The sequence below is a fragment of the Macaca mulatta genome, chromosome 9 (genome assembly GCF_049350105.2).
Source record: "Macaca mulatta isolate MMU2019108-1 chromosome 9, T2T-MMU8v2.0, whole genome shotgun sequence".
Lineage (NCBI taxonomy): Eukaryota > Metazoa > Chordata > Mammalia > Primates > Cercopithecidae > Macaca > Macaca mulatta.
Genome location: NC_133414.1, coordinates 2166265 through 2185581, shown reverse-complemented (window position 1 = coordinate 2185581; position 19317 = coordinate 2166265). Strand labels below are relative to the sequence as shown.

General features: G+C 53.8%; 1 protein-coding gene across 1 annotated transcript in view; it reads left to right on the top strand.

The window, feature by feature from the left end:
- Window positions 1–19317, top strand: part of ADARB2 (adenosine deaminase RNA specific B2 (inactive)) — a 519334-nt gene that overhangs the window by 169025 nt on the left and 330992 nt on the right. The gene's annotated exons all lie outside the window — the stretch shown is intronic.

Genomic DNA, 19317 nt, shown 5'->3' with positions numbered 1-19317 from the left:
CATTTCAAAGAAAAAGTGAACTTCAAGTATCTCCTTGATGTCTTTATATTGCTTATAAGTTGATATAATCATGTTTTGGACATATTGGGATGATAAAATTTATTATTAAAATTAGTTTCACTTGTGTTTTTTACTGAGCTTCTAGAAAACGTAATGGCACCCGTGTGGCTCACGTTACGTTTCTATGGACGGTGAGTGAGGATCTGAAACTCTAGGTCAGGCACTTAGAAGCGCAAGTCTGTAGTACACGAGGCCCTCGCTGGAGAAAGAGAGGCAAGGTTCCCCTGCATCTTGGCAAGAGGTATTTGGAAGAGAGGACCGTTTTCTGTCTGTGTACCTGATTCAGAGGCAAGAGTTTCCTGCAGGTCTTCAAACTCCCTGCAACAGCCAGCTGCCCAGTCTGGGGCCTCGGTGTAGACAGATGACCGGCCACAGTCCCTGGGAAGCTGCGTCTGCTCCCACATCCTCGGCTCCTGACCCTGCCTGCCTTCCCAGGCGAGAGTGCAGTTTTTCTGCCTTTCCTGGCTTCCCTGACTCCAGTCTTTTTTTTTTTTTTTTTGAGACGGAGTCTCACTCTCACTCTGTCGCCCAGTGGCCGGATCTCAGCTCACTGCAAGCTCCGCCTCCCGGGTTCACGCCATTCTCCTGCCTCAGCCTCCCAAGTAGCTGGGACTACAGGTGCCCGCCACCTCGCCCTGCTAGTTTTTTGTATTTTTTAGTAGAGACGGGGTTTCACCGGGTTAGCCAGGATGGTCTCGATCTCCTGACCTCATGATCCACCTGTCTCGGCCTCCCAAAGTGCTGGGATTACAGGCTTGAGCCACCGCGCCCGGCCCCTGACTCCAGTCTTACAATTGCCTGGACTTTCCAGGACTGCCAGACTCTCCAGCTTTGCTAGAAGGGAACTCTCCACTCCAACCCACCCCTCGTGTGTGTACGCGTCGTGTGTTCACACGTGGGTGATGACCCAGGGTGCCCCTCGTGTGTTCACACATGCGTGACGACCCAGGGTACGCGTCGTGTGTTCACGCGTGGGTGACGACCCAGGGAGCCCCTCGTGTGCTCACGCGTGCGGAGCGACCCAGGGTGCCCCTCGTGTGTTCACGCGTGTGGGACAACCCAGGGTACGCGTCGTGTGCTCACGCGTGGGTGACGACCCAGGGTGCCCCGAGGTGTTTGAAATGAGTCCTTCTCGTCTGACTTTCTGCTGCGTGTGATGGTGAAAGGAGTTGGTAAACTCTTGCTGCTCTACTAAAACGATTGTGGTTTTGATCAAATCATGTTTCTAATTAATCACTCCTGACCTCTCGGCAGGAACAAGGGAGAAAGCAGATCCCATTCTTTTTTCAAGGCTGCATTTCAAGAACAGGCTTCCGTTGGGGGCGTCCAGAAAAACACAAACGTTTGGCTCTGTTTTCTTTGCAGGAATTTTTAGAGAAATGCGTTAGGCAGCTGCCTAGTCTGGGAATCTTAGTGTTTGCTGGATAAGTAATCCAGCTTGGCTTCAGAAGGGGAAAATCTCCCGTCTTAACCTTTGTCCTAGGTATGAAAGTGGGTTGTTTACACTGACGGTTTTCACCTGCCGTCCACGCAGTGGGATTCCTCCTGGGAGTCCTCACTTGCACAGATCTGACTCAGAAGCCCGCCGCTCCCCGGGGGTGAGGACACACCTCAGAGGGGCCGCCCGTCTCTAGCGATGATGAGAATGTCACTGCAGCGTGGCCTCCTCTTTACCAACTGTTTTTCCTTGCTTAGTCCTTTCATTTTTACTTCCTGCTCCAAGATGAAAAGACCTGTCAAATCTACAGAAAACCCTACGAAATTTCTTAAAATGTCTAAAATCATCAGTCAACCCAGGGCAGGACGGTGCAGTCGCTGAGCGAGGCGTTTTGTTTTCTGGTGTGATTCTCGCCCTGTTCCTCCACCGCTGACCTCAGCACCACCACCCCCACCGGCACAGGCTCCTCCTGACCTTCTTGTGTCAAAATCTGAACTAGGATCTGCTAGTCAGTACCTGTCCCCTGTCACGGTCAGCTTAATTGCCACATCTCCAGAGGACATCTGTCCTTTGAGCCAGGCTGGTGGTGAATGAGAAGTCCCCCGTCTCGGGGCCCAGGTCTCCACCCAGTGGACCAGCCTCTGGAGGACCCTCCCCAGGGGTTGTGGCCTGAGTCACCTGCAGGATCTTAGAGAGACTCTGACCTCACTGCACGTTAGCATCTCGGGACCCTTGACACCTTGTCGGGGACAGCACCAAGAGCCAGCGATCACAGGCCTTATCAGACAAAACGGATATCCACGCTGCAACACGATCTGTTTAGCTCTCTTTCCTCTCCGACAGCAATGTGCATTTCCCTAAAAGCAGCAGAGTCCTGCATGGGGAGAAGCAAGTATCTGGCATTTATCTTGGAAACCACATGATTCTCTTCTGAGCTTGGATTTGACAGTCCCTGCAGCTGAAGTGCATCAGGGTCTTAAAGCCTCACGTGGATGTGGGCGTGGACAGTCTCAGCACTGGGGATGTGATCAGGTCTTAAAGCCTCACGTGGATGTGGGCGTGGACAGTCTCAGACTGGCGATGTGATCGGGTCTTAAAGCCTCACGTGGATGTGGGCGTGGACAGTCTCAGACTGGCGATGTGATCAGGTCTTAAAGCCTCACGTGGATGTGGGCGTGGACAGTCTCAGACTGGGGATGTGATCGAGAGACTTTACCCGCCTTTCCCAAGTCTCAAAAGCAGTGCCAGACACAGACACCAGACGCACACGTGCCAGGCTTTGAGTCCAAACGTGAACAAACCAGCCAAGTGTTGGTTCTCACGGAACATAAACATCCGTGGACTAAACAGTAACACATGCATGTTATGCTGGGACGTGGTCACAGCTGTGAAGAAAAATAAGGCAAGATGAGCACCCACGGAGGGGGGCAGAGGTGGGATGCGGATTTCGATGGGGCACGCAGGGGTTCTCCAGGGAGACGGTGCGTAAGTGGGAGGTGAACGTCGGATACTCGCAGACATAAAGATGGGAGCAATGGACCCTGGGAGGGGGCAGGGGGACAGGGTTGAAAAACTCGGTACTACGCTCACTACATGGGGTATGAGATCATTCATATCCCAAACCTCGGCATCACGCAGTATAGCGCGGTAACAACCTGCACACTTACCTCCTGAACCCACAATACAAGTTGAAATTAAATGTTTAAAAATACCTTTTTAGTAGCATAAACAAAGCTAACCTAGAAATAAGAGGCAAGACAGGCCCAGGACACACACGTTGCTTGAAATCAGAAAGGACCTACTGACGCCCACAATAACTGCAGTACCGTTGGGGGCTGTGGTGAAGGCAGGAGAATGAAGGGAAGCCGTCTGTGTCCTGAAGTCACCTCCCCCGGGGGAAGAAAGTTGTGCTTCAGTGTCACCAGCAGAACTTGGGGGGGTGCTGGTTGGGGGACAGTGGAGACCAGGGCAGAGGTTCTTGGTGTGTTTTTAAGTGAAGTTTTAATCTCCAGCATATACCAGGGAAGAGACAGCATGCGTTGATGGTTCTGTGAGAGCCCAACCTTGAGAACAAAATGACTCTGTGCATTTAAACCAGAGGGAATTTAATCCTAGGAGGTGATTCTTTGAGTCAGGGAAGGACTAGGAGCCCCAAGAAAACAGCCAGGAGTGAGGAAGCCACAGGCCCACCCCTGCCCCAGGCTGGGTGGATGCTGGAGGGCTGAGCAGCTGAGTAAGAAGCCCAGAGCCCAGAGTACAGGCCACCAGGAGAGGAAACCTGGGCCCTGCCCTGCGGACGGGTGGAGCAAAGAGACACAGGACCCCTGAGATGAGCCTGGGGGGCCTGGGCGGGGACTCAGAGCCCAGATTCTGTCTCTGCCCTAGGCTGCGGGACCCAGGTCTCCTGCAAGGACATAGCAGAGCTGAGCACGGGGGCAGGTTCCGACTCTGCACTGCCTCCGCCAGCCGACCTCACAGACCCCGGTTTGCAGGCCTCCTCTGCCGATTTGTGTCATTTTAGAATTCCGCCGGTTCTAAGACAGCCTGGACTTCCTTTACAAGCGAGAGGTGCGGGGCTCGTGTTTGGGGCGATGGGAAATGCGTTTCCCCGTGTCCGGGTGTGGCCTCTGTAGCTCCTCATTCCTGCCACAGCCGCTGTGTTTAGAAGAGCACAAGTCTTTCCCGCCTGCGCTCCAAACGCCTTCTTTATTCTTCACCTACTCTGGCAGTGCTCTCAAAAGCAGGTATTTTTAGGCTTCTGGGTAGAAAGGACTGTGGTTCCTCTGGGAATAACCTGTTGGAAATCAAACAGACAAGAAGCCGGGGTTTCTGAACAATGCCAAGACGGAGCCAGCCTCCTCCAGTCCATTAGAGCGTCGCATTCCTTTGATTTCCGTTTTCGACGGTGGAAGCTGCATCCTTCCTTTGAGACCCGCTAGAATCTCCTCTGATTAAAGGGTCTTCTTGCTTTCCGCGGAAGCCTCTTCCTGGGAGCAGGCCAAGCGTTTCAGTGAGAGGTCGGGTGCCTCTCGCGCTGCTGAAGCCGTCAGAATCCACTGCCTCCTCCGTGCCAGTTCCCAGAAGGCGCCCAGCGCCAGAGAAGCTTGAACCTGATCCAAAATGTGTGCACCATGTAGCTTGGGAAAATTCAGCAATTAAAAGCAGCTAAAACTAAGCAATTTATGACTTACAGATGTCAATTTATGACAGAAATCACTGCATATATTGTACCAGCAAAGTGACATTTATTTGGTAATTAATGATTAAAACAGTCATTTCCCAATGTTATGAGCCACCTGGTGTCTGGTGGCATTCAGAGACGGCGGTGCTGGCCCGGGCTGCGAGGACGCGGTGCTCCCGGCAGTGGGGCAGGGTCTCTGGCGGGGAGCTCTGGGTGACACCGCTCTCCCCCCATGTCCCAGGATGTTCCCACAGTGACTTGGCACAGACTGTGGGGGTGACATACAGTTTCCGCCTCAAAAATCCTGACAAACGTTTGCTGAATGAGAGACTAAATGGATTAATTGAGGGTTCCATTGCACAGGAGGTAAACACCAAAACATACAGAAAGTCTAGGTCAGTAAAATACCTGCCAAGACCAGAAGGATCCATTCCACTTCCGCCAGGGGTGCGTGTCCGGCAGGACCAGGCCAGAGGAAGGCGTTCTCTGACCCCAGGGCTGCTCTTCACGCCCTTCTCCCCCTTCCCTCCCTCCTCCTGGCCCCAGTAGATGTGTTGATTGACTGTTCCCTGAATCTGACCTTGGCAGCCCCTCGCCGAGTGCCAGGCAGGACGGCTGCCTATGTTCTCTGGAGCCACTGTGGGGTGAACACACAGATCCTGCTCCCTCTGGCCCCCTGGGGCAAGCACTGGGGCTGTGCCTCCCACTTCTCTTCACTCACTCTCAAAAGGGCATCGCCCGTGGGTCTGCAGGCATTTCACACCCCTAATTCCCCAAGGACAGAGCCCCAAACTGGCCAGAGAGGAAGGAGAGTGCAGTGACAGCCCAAGGTTGTATCCACTTACACAGTGCAGGCCACAGCTGCCCTGGAGTGCAGTCCACGAGTTGCAAAGGAAAGGCTCCTGGCCACAGACCAGCTCCCGCCATGGGCATCCTGGGGGCTGCAGAGCCATCTGCTCAGAGTGGGAGTGGCCAGGAGCAGCCTTTAACCCCTGATTGATAGTGACTTGCTGGCATAATTGGGACTGGATGGTTCTGTGATCAGCTACGAGGGAGGAGCTCAGGCCACGTGCGGAAGGAGGGCTTGGCCAGAGCCCACGTGCTCTGCGCAGGAGGCCACCTGGAGCCCCTCAGCCTCACTCACCTCATTCTGCCCCCCTGGGGTGGGCACACTGCCCCTCCTGAGGCCAGGACTCCGTGTCCGCAGCGTAAGGGCCAGTCAGTCCCATTCTCTCTGCCTTTCCCAGCACGTTCTGGCAAGCCCAGCCCAGCCCTCACTTCTCAGAACGCCCGTCTACTTGGTACCTTGTGTCCTGGAGACATTCACAGCCAGACGCCGGGCAGGACCTTCGATTGGCCATCGCTGGACCTGGGGCCCGTCGGCACCAGAGGGGCGGGAAGGGAGGCTTTCGGGACCCAATCCCCAGGCCCTGGGGGCCTCAGGTGCTTCCGCCGTTTTCGTGTTTTATTTTTGGGCTATCATGTAAGATATCATTGGAAGAAAGACCTTAAAATTATTTTATTTTTGCTTTAAAAATAATGAAAGTTTTACCAGTTCTACAATAGAGGGATGGCAGGAAGGGCGGGCAGAGGGACAGCCACCCAGGAGGGGAAGGTGTGAGGCCTGCTCCTGGCAGCGCGGTCCTGTCAGACTTGAGCCTGCCTCTTTTGCGTCTTCTGGATCATTGAGAAATTGTCTGGGTAAAGGTGAGAAGGACTTTACCACTGTGGCAGCCTGAACAACACATATCCCTCTCTTAAGCAAGTGGAGAGTAATTCAGTCGGTCCCTATAAGTTTCCTGGGGCTGCCCTTGTACCACAGCCCAGGTGGCTTCAATAATAGACATTCACATTGTCACAGTCATAGAGGCTGGAAACCCGAGATCACGGTGTCCATGGGCCTGGTTCCTCCTGAGGCCTCTCCATGGCTTGCAGACAGCGTCTTCTCCCTGTGTCCTCACAGAGTCCTCCCTCTGTGTGTGTCTGTGTCGTCATCTGCTCTTCTTATAAGGACACCAGGCAGGTTGGACCAGGGTCCAGTCATATGACTTCATTTATCTTCATTAGCTCTGTAAGGACACCATCTCCAAACACTGTCACCTTCTGACCATCTCCAAACACTGTCACCTTCTGACCATCTCCAAACACTGCCGCCTTCTGACCGTCTCCAAACGCTGCCGCCTTCTGACCGTCTCCAAACGCTGCCGCCTTCTGACCGTCTCCAAACGCTGCCGCCTTCTGACCGTCTCCAAACGCTGCCGCCTTCTGACCGTCTCCAAACGCTGCCGCCTTCTGACCGTCTCCAAACGCTGCCGCCTTCTGACCGTCTCCAAACGCTGCCGCCTTCTGACCGTCTCCAAACGCTGCCGCCTTCTGAGGTCCTGGGAGTCAGGGTTTGCACGTGTGAATTTTGACGGGGCTGAATGAAGCCCAGAACCGCAGCTTTTCTGCTGTTCTTTTTATTTTAAAAGCACAGTGCACCGTAAGTCTCTCAATTCTGCACGACTCATCCTATCGCAGCACAAACAGGGCTCGCACGGCGGCCTGGGAAGAGCGGGGACCGTGAGGCAGAGACTCTGCGTTCTGGATCTACCGTCTCTTCACCTTCACTCTTGCCAAATTACTAAGCACTCGGGGTTGCGGTTTTCTTGTCTGTACAACTGAGGTATCTACTGGTCTCTAAATCCCTTCTAGCTCCCACGACTCTAACAAATTCCAAAATCAGATCCTTTCACTCCAAAGCCATGAGACTGTGTTACACTAAAACCTCTCCAGGGTCAGTCTGTGTGGCCACGACCTCCATGAAGGGGCCTGAGGCTCATGCCTTTTGTAGCTCCAGTAAATAGTGGTAAATTGGTCCATGTGGGCCATCGACTCTAATCAACTAGAGAGCGTCATTAGCTGCAAAAATGCGTTGACTCATAATCCTTGGTTTTCAAAGACCTATGGTGGCTCTGAGGTTTCCAGAGCCAGCACAATCAGTGCAATTACACTGAGACTCTCCAAAGAACGAGCTTTCTCAGAAAATAGCTGCTGTTCACCGTGTCAGGCCAAAGGTGCTCTAGGAAGGCATTTTCCATGGTACTTTGAGGTTAGCACTTCCAGGAAATTCAGGGAGAACAAAGCAACAAGGAGGTGCTTAAAAATGTGATCAGAGGCCCAGAGAGGAAAACAAACCAAAGGTAGTTGTGTGTTTGTCGCGTACAGTGGAGCGGGTGGTCAGGCAGCCTGCAGCGGGGAGGGGTTCCAGGTGTGGGCTGTGGTGTGGGAAGCAGGGACCCCATTTCTCAGAGCCTGTTGGAGAGAGGGAAAAATCTCTTTGGCCCTGCTGGGTGTGGGGAAGACTTTGTTTGCCTTTGTGTGTTTACTTTTCAGTCCCTGGTAGCCTCTTATAAACAATACAGTGTGTTGTGTTTTGGAGGGGATTCCCTCTGTTGTAAGCTTGTATTGCATGTTAAGAGAAGCTCAAGGTTTCCTGGATGGGCACGGGGAGCTCCATCTAATCTCATGCTGCAGACCCAGCACCCAGGAGAGGGGGTGAGAGGCTCTGCTGGCTGCCGTCCCTCTGGGGTCGCAGTTGGCTGGAAGGAAGGGTCTGCGGTTGTTCCCACGCTTGAGCAGGGACTGGATCGTCTCTCTGGGCACCCTGTGATATCTCCTCCCTTTCCAGGGCATCAGTTTTGGAGTCTAGAGAATGGAGATAATGGATTTGGCCAACTCCATGACAATGGGGAGGAAGAGTGAGGAGCTCTGTGTTGCATTTGCCTCTTATTTAAACTGTTTGACCATGGGTGGGTCTCAGAGGAAGAATAGGAGGAAGAATTAGCACAATCAGGACAAATCCATGCCACTGTGTGGAAACACCAGCCCTGGGCACCCTGCTTGCCCCTGCGCCCTCCTCCCGTCTCCCTCCTTCCTTCCTGCATTTCTCCCACAAATATACCTTTGGAATAATCAAATGACAAGGATGAATCACAATCCATCCACTCCCACGGCTTTCGAAAAAACACTCCTTGTGTCCCTGCTAAACAGAGACAGTCGAATTTTTTTGAGGAAACTTATTTGCCTGCTGAGTCCCAACTTATACACTCGGTCATGTCTGCTCCACGCCCCACCCCATCCGTCTTTCAGTGAGACAGGAGGGGATCCCCAGCTCCACACCCCACCCCACTCCGTCTTTCAGTGAGAGGAGGGGAGCCCCAGCTCCACGCCCCACCCCACTCCGTCTTTCAGTGAGACAGGAGGGGATCCCCAGCTCCACACCCCACCCCACTCCGTCTTTCAGTGAGAGGAGGGGAGCCCCAGCTCCACGCCCCACCCCACTCCACCTTTCAGTGAGAGGAGGGGAGCCCCAGCTCCACGCCCCACCCCACTCCGTCTTTCAGTGAGAGGAGGGGAGCCCCAGCTCCACGCCCCACCCCACTCCGTCTTTCAGTGAGAGAGGAGGGGAGCCCCAGCTCCACGCCCCACCCCACTCCGTCTTTCAGTGAGAGAGGAGGGGACCCCCAGCTCCACGCCCCACCCCACTCCGCTTTTGAGTGAGAGAGGAGGGGACTCCACCAGCTAAAGTGCTTCCTCCCTAGGGTTTTGAACTCTGTGTACCAGACCCCAGCCTCTGCTCCCACCCTGTACTGAAACACAGCTGCAGTTCCCCTCAGACGTGTTCAGATTCAGATTCTCCCTCTTTTATCACCTTCTAGTTGGCAACTCAACAAGCTTAATTCAAGAACAATGACAAACCAACACCTCTCTCCCCCTCCCCTGTGGCCTAGCCAGATCCCCTTAACAGCCCACCTTCGTTCCCGCCAGGCCTGCCTCAGCCCCTCACACTCTGGCCACTCACTTGTCCCTTTTAATAAAACTGTCAGCCTAGGTCACACAATAACTCTCCCCAGGCTCCTAACTTGCCTGGCGTCACGTGACACCATTAGCCAACCTCCCATGAGTGTAGTAGTTTCCATGTAGCCTCTGCCGGCTTTTTCTCTTCCTGTTGTTTTCTGTCAGTGCCAGTTTCTCTTTCTCTCCTTATCCTAGAACTTTACTCCCCCTGCACTTACTGGACTGCCATTCACATCTGTGGCTTCAATTGTAACCCATGCATTTTCCAAATCAGACCCTCTGGTGAGACTTGATTCACCCTGCTCACTGCCTCCAGGGTGTCCTGGCTGGGCTATCTCACTGGCCGTCCCGGATTCAAAGTCTGTGAAACTGTCCTCACTGTCTCTGGACCTACACAGTGTATTCACCATGTCAGTGAAGGGGTCTTTGGCCACACCGGGGTCCCCCAAACCACCCTCTGGCTCTGTACTCACTGCACTCACTGGGTGAGGCTGGCACACCAGCAGCCACTGTTTAACATTGTGCAAGTCCACAAATTGTCACCAGCGAAGGGAGGGGAGCCTGGGTGACACCAAGGAGAATCCAGGCATGTGCCTCCAGGTGTCCTTGCCCTGTTAATTGTGGGAATGGGCTCAGTTCCCGCAGAAATGATGGTGGCAATGTCGCCAGCCGGGAAACTCACCTGAGCCTCGGTGTCCAAGGTTCAGCCGGGAGAGCTTACCTGAGTCTCCAGGTCCAAGGTTTTTATTGAAGGTCAGTCACTTAGGGAGGCAGCATCTGTGAGACAGATCACAGTGGCTCAGACTCCAGCCTCCCAGAGGGAAAAGAGAAATTCTGTATAATTCCATCATTAAAATAAACTATCTGGTCAAGCAAGTACCTTGTGGCCCGAATGCTCAGGCATGCAAAACACTATGACCAGGCAAGGCCTTCCCAGGCCTATCAGGGGCCTGACCAACAGCCCTGCCCTGAGTCTTGGCTCTGGCCTCCAAAGATGAGTCCTGCAATGAAAAACCAATGCCTCGCTCCCCCTCCCCACAGTGCATATACCTGTGCAGCCTCTCACCATCCCCAGAGTGGATACACCTGCCCAGCCTCTCACCATCCCCAGAGTGGATACACCTGCACAGCCTCACTCCCCACCTACAGTGGATACACCTGCACAGCCTCACTCCCCACCCTACAGTGGATACACCTGCACAGCCTCACTCCCCACCTACAGTGGATACACCTGCACAGCCTCTCTCCCCACCTACTGTGGATACACCTGCACAGCCTCACTCCCCACCTACAGTGGATACACCTGCCCAGCCTCTCACCATCCCCAGAGTGGATACACCTGCACAGCCTCACTCCCCACCCTACAGTGGATACACCTGCACAGCCTCTCTTCCCACCCTACAGTGGATACACCTGCACAGCCTCACTCCCCACCCTACAGTGGATACACCTGCACAGCCTCTCTTCCCACCTACAGTGGATACACCTGCACAGCCTCTCTCCCCACCTACTGTGGATACACCTGCACAGCCTCACTCCCCACCTACAGTGGATACACCTGCACAGCCTCACTCCCCACCCTACAGTAGATACACCTGCACAGCTCTCTCCCCACCTACAGTAGATACACCTACCCAGCCTCACGCCCCACCCTACAGTGGATACACCTGCCCAGCCTCTCGCCCCACCCTACAGTGGATACACCTGCCCAGCCTCACGCCCCACACTACAGTGGATACACCTGCCCAGCCTCACGCCCCACCCTACAGTGGATACACCTGCCCAGCCTCTCGCCCCACACTACAGTGGATACACCTGCCCAGCCTCACTCCCCACCCTACAGTGGATACACCTGCACAGCCTCTCACCCCACCCTACAGTGGATACACCTGCACAGCCTCACTCCCCACCCTACAGTGGATACACCTGCACAGCTCTCTCCCCACCTACAGTGGATACACCTGCCCAGCCTCTCGCCCCACCCTACAGTGGATACACCTGCCCAGCCTCTCACCTCACCCTACAGTGGATACACCTGCACAGCCTCACTCCCCACCCTACAGTGGATACACCTGCCCAGCCTCACTCCCCACCCTACAGTGGATACACCTGCACAGCCTCTCGCCCCTCCCTACAGTGGATACACCTGCACAGCCTCACTCCCCACCCTACAGTGGATACACCTGCACAGCCTCACTCCCCACCCTACAGTGGATACACCTGCCCAGCCTCTCACCCCACCCTACAGTGGATACACCTGCCCAGCCTCACGCCCCACCTACAGTGGATACACCTGCACAGCCTCACTCCCCACCCTACAGTGGATACACCTGCCCAGCCTCTCACCCCACCCTACAGTGGATACACCTGCCCAGCCTCTCGCCCCACCCTACAGTGGATACACCTGCCCAGCCTCTCGCCCCACCCTACAGTGGATACACCTGCCCAGCCTCTCGCCCCACCCTACAGTGGATACACCTGCCCAGCCTCTCGCCCCTCCCTACAGTGGATACACCTGCACAGCCTCACTCCCCACCTACAGTGGATACACCTGCCCAGCCTCTCGCCCCACCTACAGTGGATACACCTGCCCAGCCTCTCGCCCCACCCTACAGTGGATACACCTGCCCAGCCTCTCACCCCACCCTACAGTGGATACACCTGCCCAGCCTCACGCCCCACCTACAGTGGATACACCTGCACAGCCTCACTCCCCACCCTACAGTGGATACACCTGCCCAGCCTCTCACCCCACCCTACAGTGGATACAACTGCCCAGCCTCTCGCCCCACCTACAGTGGATACACCTGCCCAGCCTCACTCCCCACCTACAGTGGATACACCTGCCCAGCCTCTCACCCCACCCTACAGTGGATACACCTGCCCAGCCTCACTCCCCACCTACAGTGGATACACCTGCACAGCCTCACTCCCCACCCTACAGTGGATACACCTGCACAGCCTCTCACCCCACCCTACAGTGGATACACCTGCCCAGCCTCTCGCCCCACCTACAGTGGATACACCTGCCCAGCCTCTCGCCCCACCCTACAGTGGATACACCTGCACAGCCTCTCACCCCTCCCTACAGTGGATACACCTGCCCAGCCTCTCACCCCACCTACAGTGGATACATCTGCACAGCCTCACTCCCCACCTACAGTGGATACACCTGCACAGCCTCTCACCCCACCCTACAGTGGATACACCTGCACAGCCTCACTCCCCACCTACAGTGGATACACCTGCCCAGCCTCTCGCCCCACCCTACAGTGGATACACCTGCCCAGCCTCTCACCCCTCCCTACAGTGGATACACCTGCCCAGCCTCTCACCCCACCTACAGTGGATACATCTGCACAGCTCTCTCCCCACCTACAGTGGATACACCTGCACAGCCTCTCACCTCACCCTACAGTGGATACACCTGCACAGCCTCACTCCCCACCTACAGTGGATACACCTGCACAGCCTCTCACCCCACCCTACAGTGGATACACCTGCACAGCCTCACTCCCCACCTACAGTGGATACACCTGCACAGCCTCTCACCCCACCCTACAGTGGATACATCTGCACAGCTCTCTCCCCACCTACAGTGGATACACCTGCACAGCCTCTCACCCCACCCTACAGTGGATACATCTGCACAGCTCTCTCCCCACCTACAGTGGATACACCTGCACAGCCTCTCTCCCCACCTACAGTGGATACACCTGCACAGCCTCTCACCCCACCCTACAGTGGATACATCTGCACAGCTCTCTCCCCACCTACAGTGGATACACCTGCACAGCCTCTCTCCCCACCTACAGTGGATACACCTGCACAGCCTCTCACCCCACCCTACGGTGGATACACCTGCACAGCCTCTCACCCAGTTTCCCCAGAGGCAATGCCGTCGCCTGCGCTGCTATGCACACACGGTGGGTACCGAAACACCACAATATGTTATCTTCAGGTCCTGTGTCTGTATAGCCAAGGCCTCCCACCCATGTCCCGCTCTTGATGAACGGCTTCTGTCTGCTCCAGCCGGGCTGAGTTTACTGTGTCTGTTCCTAACATGCAGTGCTCACTGGATTGTTCACCCTTTCCCCAAAACCAGTGAATGTGTTCGCGATTCACAGACCCTGCCTTCCTTGCAGCCCTGCCTCCAGCCAGCCCTCATCGAGTTCCCGCCTTGCCTGGAATTAGCTGATGGATGCGGAGGGTTTATCTGGCTTTGCAGGGAGTCATCTGTCAGGGCCTTCCATCAGAATGGTTATCGGGAGACCGGTAATGCGTTCTGCAGTCTTTCGACCTCCTGGCGTTGTTTTCACCCTTCGCCCAGCTGTGATCTCCTAAACATCATTACCATCCTCCAGCCCGGACGTGGCCTTTGTGCAAAGGCTTTAGCATCTGCCTTAAGGGACAAGAGATGCCTGGTACAGGGTGGCACTCTTGTCTCAGATGAGACCCAGGACACAGACAGAGTTGCTGCCCGGTCTCCAGTGACTTCTGGTGAGAGGGTTGTGGTTGGAGAGCCATAGTGTCCCCAGGTTGTGTCCCCAGCTCCTCACCATTTCTCGTCAAAGTCAGGAGGCAGACTTTTTCACTGTGAGTTGCAGGCGGTAATTTTACAGCTGGTCAACAGCGGTAACAGAAGCACAGGAGAGCCTTCCCACCCCGTGGAGGCCGGTCTATAAGTGCAGGAACCTGTTGCCAAAACAGCAGGGGTTTGACCTACATCCTGCTGCTCTCTGCACAGAAAGCCAATCACCGAGACAACGAGTACTGCTGACACAGAGGAGAGGAGAGCTCAGTCTCAAATCCATCGCCCTGACTGACTAAAATCGGGAGTTTACGTAGCAGGGAAGAAATGTGTGGGAAAACAGGAACCAGGGAGAGTTAGGAGGAGCCATCGGTCAACAGGCGGCAGGCAGGTGGTCGCAAAGGCAGTCAAGGCAGGCAAGGGGCTGGTGTCTTGTTGTTCCGATGCAGTGAGTTTCAGCTCCTTGGTGCTTTTTTTTTTTAAAGGACTGAGGGCCATTTCCTGAGGAAGAAACTCAGATAAAACAAATGGGAACATCACACACCGGGGCCTATCATGGGGAGGGGGGAGGGGGGAGGGATTGCATTGGGAGTTATACCTGATGTAAATGACGAGTTGATGGGTGCTGACGAGTCGATGGGTGCAGCACACCAACATGGCACAAGTATACATATGTAACAAACCTGCACGTTATGCACATGTACCCTAGAACTTAAAGTATAATAATAATAAATAAATTTTTTAAAAAATGTAATTTTCAAGCTTTACAACCAGAAGGGTCCATTTCTCTGTTCATATCAAAAAGCTATGAGGCTGCTGAGTCAGTGTGAAATCTGTGCTCCCTGCAGCCTCCCTCATCCTGCCCACTAGCACCGGCCATTCTGCTGACTGCTCCCAACACTAGAGTGTGCAGGGCACTGACTACATGCCCCGTGCACCCTCACTGTGCTTCTGCCTCTGCTGACCTTGGGGTTTCCTGGTTGCTTTTCATGGAGTGCAGTGCAGTCAGCATAGGCCGCTCCGCCACCCCGCCAAGGCTGCCCACACCTATGAGCAGGTAACACCCCTCGGCTGCTAATGCCACAGCATTCCCAGAGCTCTACGAGGTCCCTTCCTGCTAACAGAGGCCATCGTGCTTAAGAGAAGGGGAGGAAGGGGAGGAGAAAGTCAGGGGAGAGACAAAATTCGCACAGTCAAGGTCACTGCCCAGGGAAGTTCACTGAAACTCTCTCCTAACTTTGTGGACGAGGAAATCCATTCCCGTTTCTGTTCTACTTGTTTTTCTTTATCTTATATCCCAAAGAATCTATTGTTTACGGTTACAAACATCCCCCAAATGTTCAGCTCACACTGACTTTAATTATTTTGAACTATCTTTAAACACAAGAAAGACAGAAAATGGAAGTAAAGTGTAGATAGTCTTCCGGAGAAGGACACTGGAGTGAATTGCACCCGCTGCATCTGGTTCTGAAAATATCCCCCAGTGGGATCGATACTCGTTAGGAAGCGCGGAGCCATGGCTGCACCGGGCTACACACTCTTCAGAATGAAGTGGCACCGCACAACACAGAGGCTCAGAATGCCAAGGCCAACAGCTACGAGACGGGTGGAGAGATGGAGCTGGTATTTCAACTCCCATTACTGGGTGCTCAGTAAAAGTCAGTTCACCAAGCCTACCACACTTCCCAGGGACCATTCACATTCCTGCTGCAAGGGACGTGTGTGTGTGTGTGTGTGTGTGTGTACTTTGCAATTACAGACTTCACATATTATGTAGACTTTACCTAATATGTAGATTTTACACATAATGTAGACACTTTGCATTATATAGACAATATGTATTTTGTTTACTTGACATATTACACACTCTTTACATATCATATACACCCTACATGTTATATAGACTTTATGTGGTATGTACATGTGACATAACACTTGTACTTTACATATCATATAAATTTTATTATGTGTACTTTACATACTACATACGTTTCACACTGTATGTACACATTACACATCGCATAGGCGATACACGCCTCCTAGACGTAAGAGCAGAGTCTGGACCTGTGCATCCATTCCCGCCCCTTTACCTCCTGTCCAGGCCCCGGCATTATCCTCCTGCCACCTCTTGCTGTGCCTAGCCCCAACAGAGCCTTCCCCAACCCTGCAGACCTTGCCCTGATGACTCCTCTGGAACCCAGAAGGGTGGTCTCTCAGGCGAGCAGCTAGTCCACGTCCTGTGTGAAAAGCCACAGCCCCCCAAGCCTGATCCTGAAAAGCCTGTCCTCGGCCAAGGAGTGGAGCTGCCCATCAGAGCCCCCCAAGGCGACACACAGCCCAACACTTCACACCCCTGCAGGCTTCATGCTGCTGCCCACCAGGTGGTGACCTATGGGAGGGGCTGTGGCCACTCACCAGCTGATCCCCTGGAAACTCAGCAGCCCTCATGCCACCTGCCCCAGGCCAGGCTCACCCCACTGCCCTCTCAGACCCTGGTGTTGCTTTCAATATTCACATAACAACAGCATGGGGTTTCATGACCGTCCTGAGCAGGGCCCAGAGAATCTACCCGGGACGGCTCTACTCCACGGTCAGGAAAACATGCAGTGAAGCCATCATTGCCCATTCGTCACGTCCCTGAGGTCACCATTTTGTGTTTTTTTTTTTGTCACCTGCGATTCTCGCTTTCAGTAAGAGCTATCTGTGGGCCGTCACAAACACGTTAAGCTCCCATTTTGCAAGAGATAAGTTCTTAAAATACAGACAAAATTGACTTGACGGGATGAACTTGAGATTTCTGGCCGGAGCTGCCTCACGTCACGGGTGGGCTGTAAACTTAACGCCCCTCTGCTGTTGGCTAATAAGCGGGCCTGGCACTGCCCCTTCCCAGGGAAGGAGAAGGAATGCAGTCCCTGGCTGCTCAGGAGAGCACGGGCACAAATATTTCCACCACAGCATTGTTCAGGTCTATTTTTTATTTCAAAAGCTCCCTTCATCCGTTGGAGAATGAAGTCGGTGACAATTTATCTTTCCTCTGATGGTAGCGTTTCTCTTCCAGTTGAAATCTCTTCATCTGCGCGGGTGTGTGGGAGACATGAACAGCTCCCAGCCTGAATAAATGCGGCAATGGACGGCAGATCTGCTGTTACTGTGATGTCTAAATTGTCCTTCAATTAAGCTGGAGAGGTTTGTGAGAGCTTTAATTGATCTCTTTTTAGATACAATGAGCTATCAAAAATGGAATACTAAATAACAGGCTTGTTGTCAGCGTCTGCTATGCAAGGGAGGAGGGAGCTATTTAAAATGTGTTCCCAGCATATTAATTGCAGGAGGCCTTGACGGCACTGCAGACCCACCTGGAGGACGCCCTTCACGGGCAACTCTTTAAAGTTGGAAGGACCTGGGCAGCCCTCCAGACAGGCCCAGCAGAGGAGGGCGGTCAGGACCAGCTTCCGCTTTTCAGGTTTCATTTCTGGCTCTCAACGCCGTCATCCTGCAGTGTGGGAACGCGGAGAGCAGGGAGAGCAGGGCAGGCACCCCACACTGCCCCCGGAGTGGAATCCCACCTGTCCCAACAGCCCAGGCAGGGAAGCCGCATCGCCACCGTAACAGGCCTGAAGCTGCCCGGCCACGGAGCCACAAGTGGAAAAACACACCTGGACAAGAATCTGGTCATGCGGACGGACAGCTGTGATCGCAGGGTCCAAGCTGCATCTAAGTGGAGGGGTCTGGTCAGCTGTGATCGCAGGGTCCAAACTGCGTCTGAGTGGAGGGGTCCGTGCGGCTGTGATCGCAGGGTCCAAACTGCATCTGAGTGAAGGGGTCTAGGCGGCTGTGATCGCAGGGTCCAAGCTGCCTCTGAGTGGAGGGGTCTGGGCGGCTGTGATAGCAGGGTCCGAATTGGGTCTGAGTGGGGCCTGGGCGGCTGTGATCGCAGGGTCCAAACTGTGTCTGAGTGGGGTCCAGGCGGCTGTGATCGCAGGGTCCAAACTGTGTCAAATGGAGGGGTCTGGGTGGCTGTGATCGCAGGGTCCAAACTGTGTCTGAGTGGAGGGGTCTGGGCGGCTGTGATTGCAGGGTCCAAGCTGCGTCTGAGTGAAGGGGTCTGGGTGGCTGTGATCGCAGGGTCCAAACTGTGTCTGAGTGGAGGGGTCTGGGTGGCTGTGATCACAGGGTCCAAGCTGCATCTGAATGGGGTCTGGGCGGCTGAGATTGCAGGGTCCGAACTGGGTCTGAGTGGGGTGCTATCTTCCAAGGCGGCAGGTGAGACTCATGTGCCCTGGAACACTCCCTGAGGCAGCCGGGCCAGGAGGGCGGGGGCTGTTGCCTGAGGTGCCCTTGGTGGCAGGGACTGGGTTTATTTTCTTTCTCCTCCTGACCATGTTGGCCACCGAGAAACTTCATTTCCCCAATCAGATGTGGACGTGCTCGTCTCAGGGCCCACAGGCTGCCCTTTAGGTACCAAAACACGTGTGTCCGCCAAGAATGAGGAACTGCAGATAAAATCCTGTTTTCTTCTTGTCTTGTTGAGAATCAGGGCCTTGATTTGGTTCCTAGATTTTAAAAACAAGTCAGAGCTGCCACGATTCAGATAAAATCCAAACTGTCTGTTACACCTCTAATTATCAGCTTGCCTTCTGGGTAAAATGGTACTATTCAATTATTGGTTTTTATTCACTTGTCAGCCACCAAAAAAAAAAAAAAATTATCACTGCTTTCAAACCACTAAAAGAACAGAAATTCTGCAAATGGCTTTCTAAACATAGCTACTTCCGACCCAATACCTCTCTGCAGCGTGTCAAAAATTGTATAATGTTATGTTGCATGCAAATCACATTTAACGGGGGCTGTTTCTAAGATTTTGTTTTACATTATGTAATTTTATTGAAATGATTTCTTTTGTCACCACTTTGCGTGTGGCTCATTTTGACACTTTCCACTTATCACGTAAAATATACGTTTGATCCATCCCCTGTAAATAAAAGCGAAATTGTCAAACAGTAGTGTGCTGCTTTAAATTACCCCGGGACGTGAAGACAATATCTAGCTCTCCTGGGCAACTTCAGCGTTCCAAACACCATGGGTGGGCCTCCCTAATTTCCGGCGTACCCTTGACCTTGCCAGTTGTGTTGCGTTTCCTGTTTAGCCTAGTCCCGGAGAGGTTACTGACACTCCAGCGCCAGCAGGCCCAATGCCCCTTTTCTGTGGCCTTCGAAGCCAGACACACAGCAGTGGTTGATGGGTTTGCATCAGGCCAGACCATGGCAT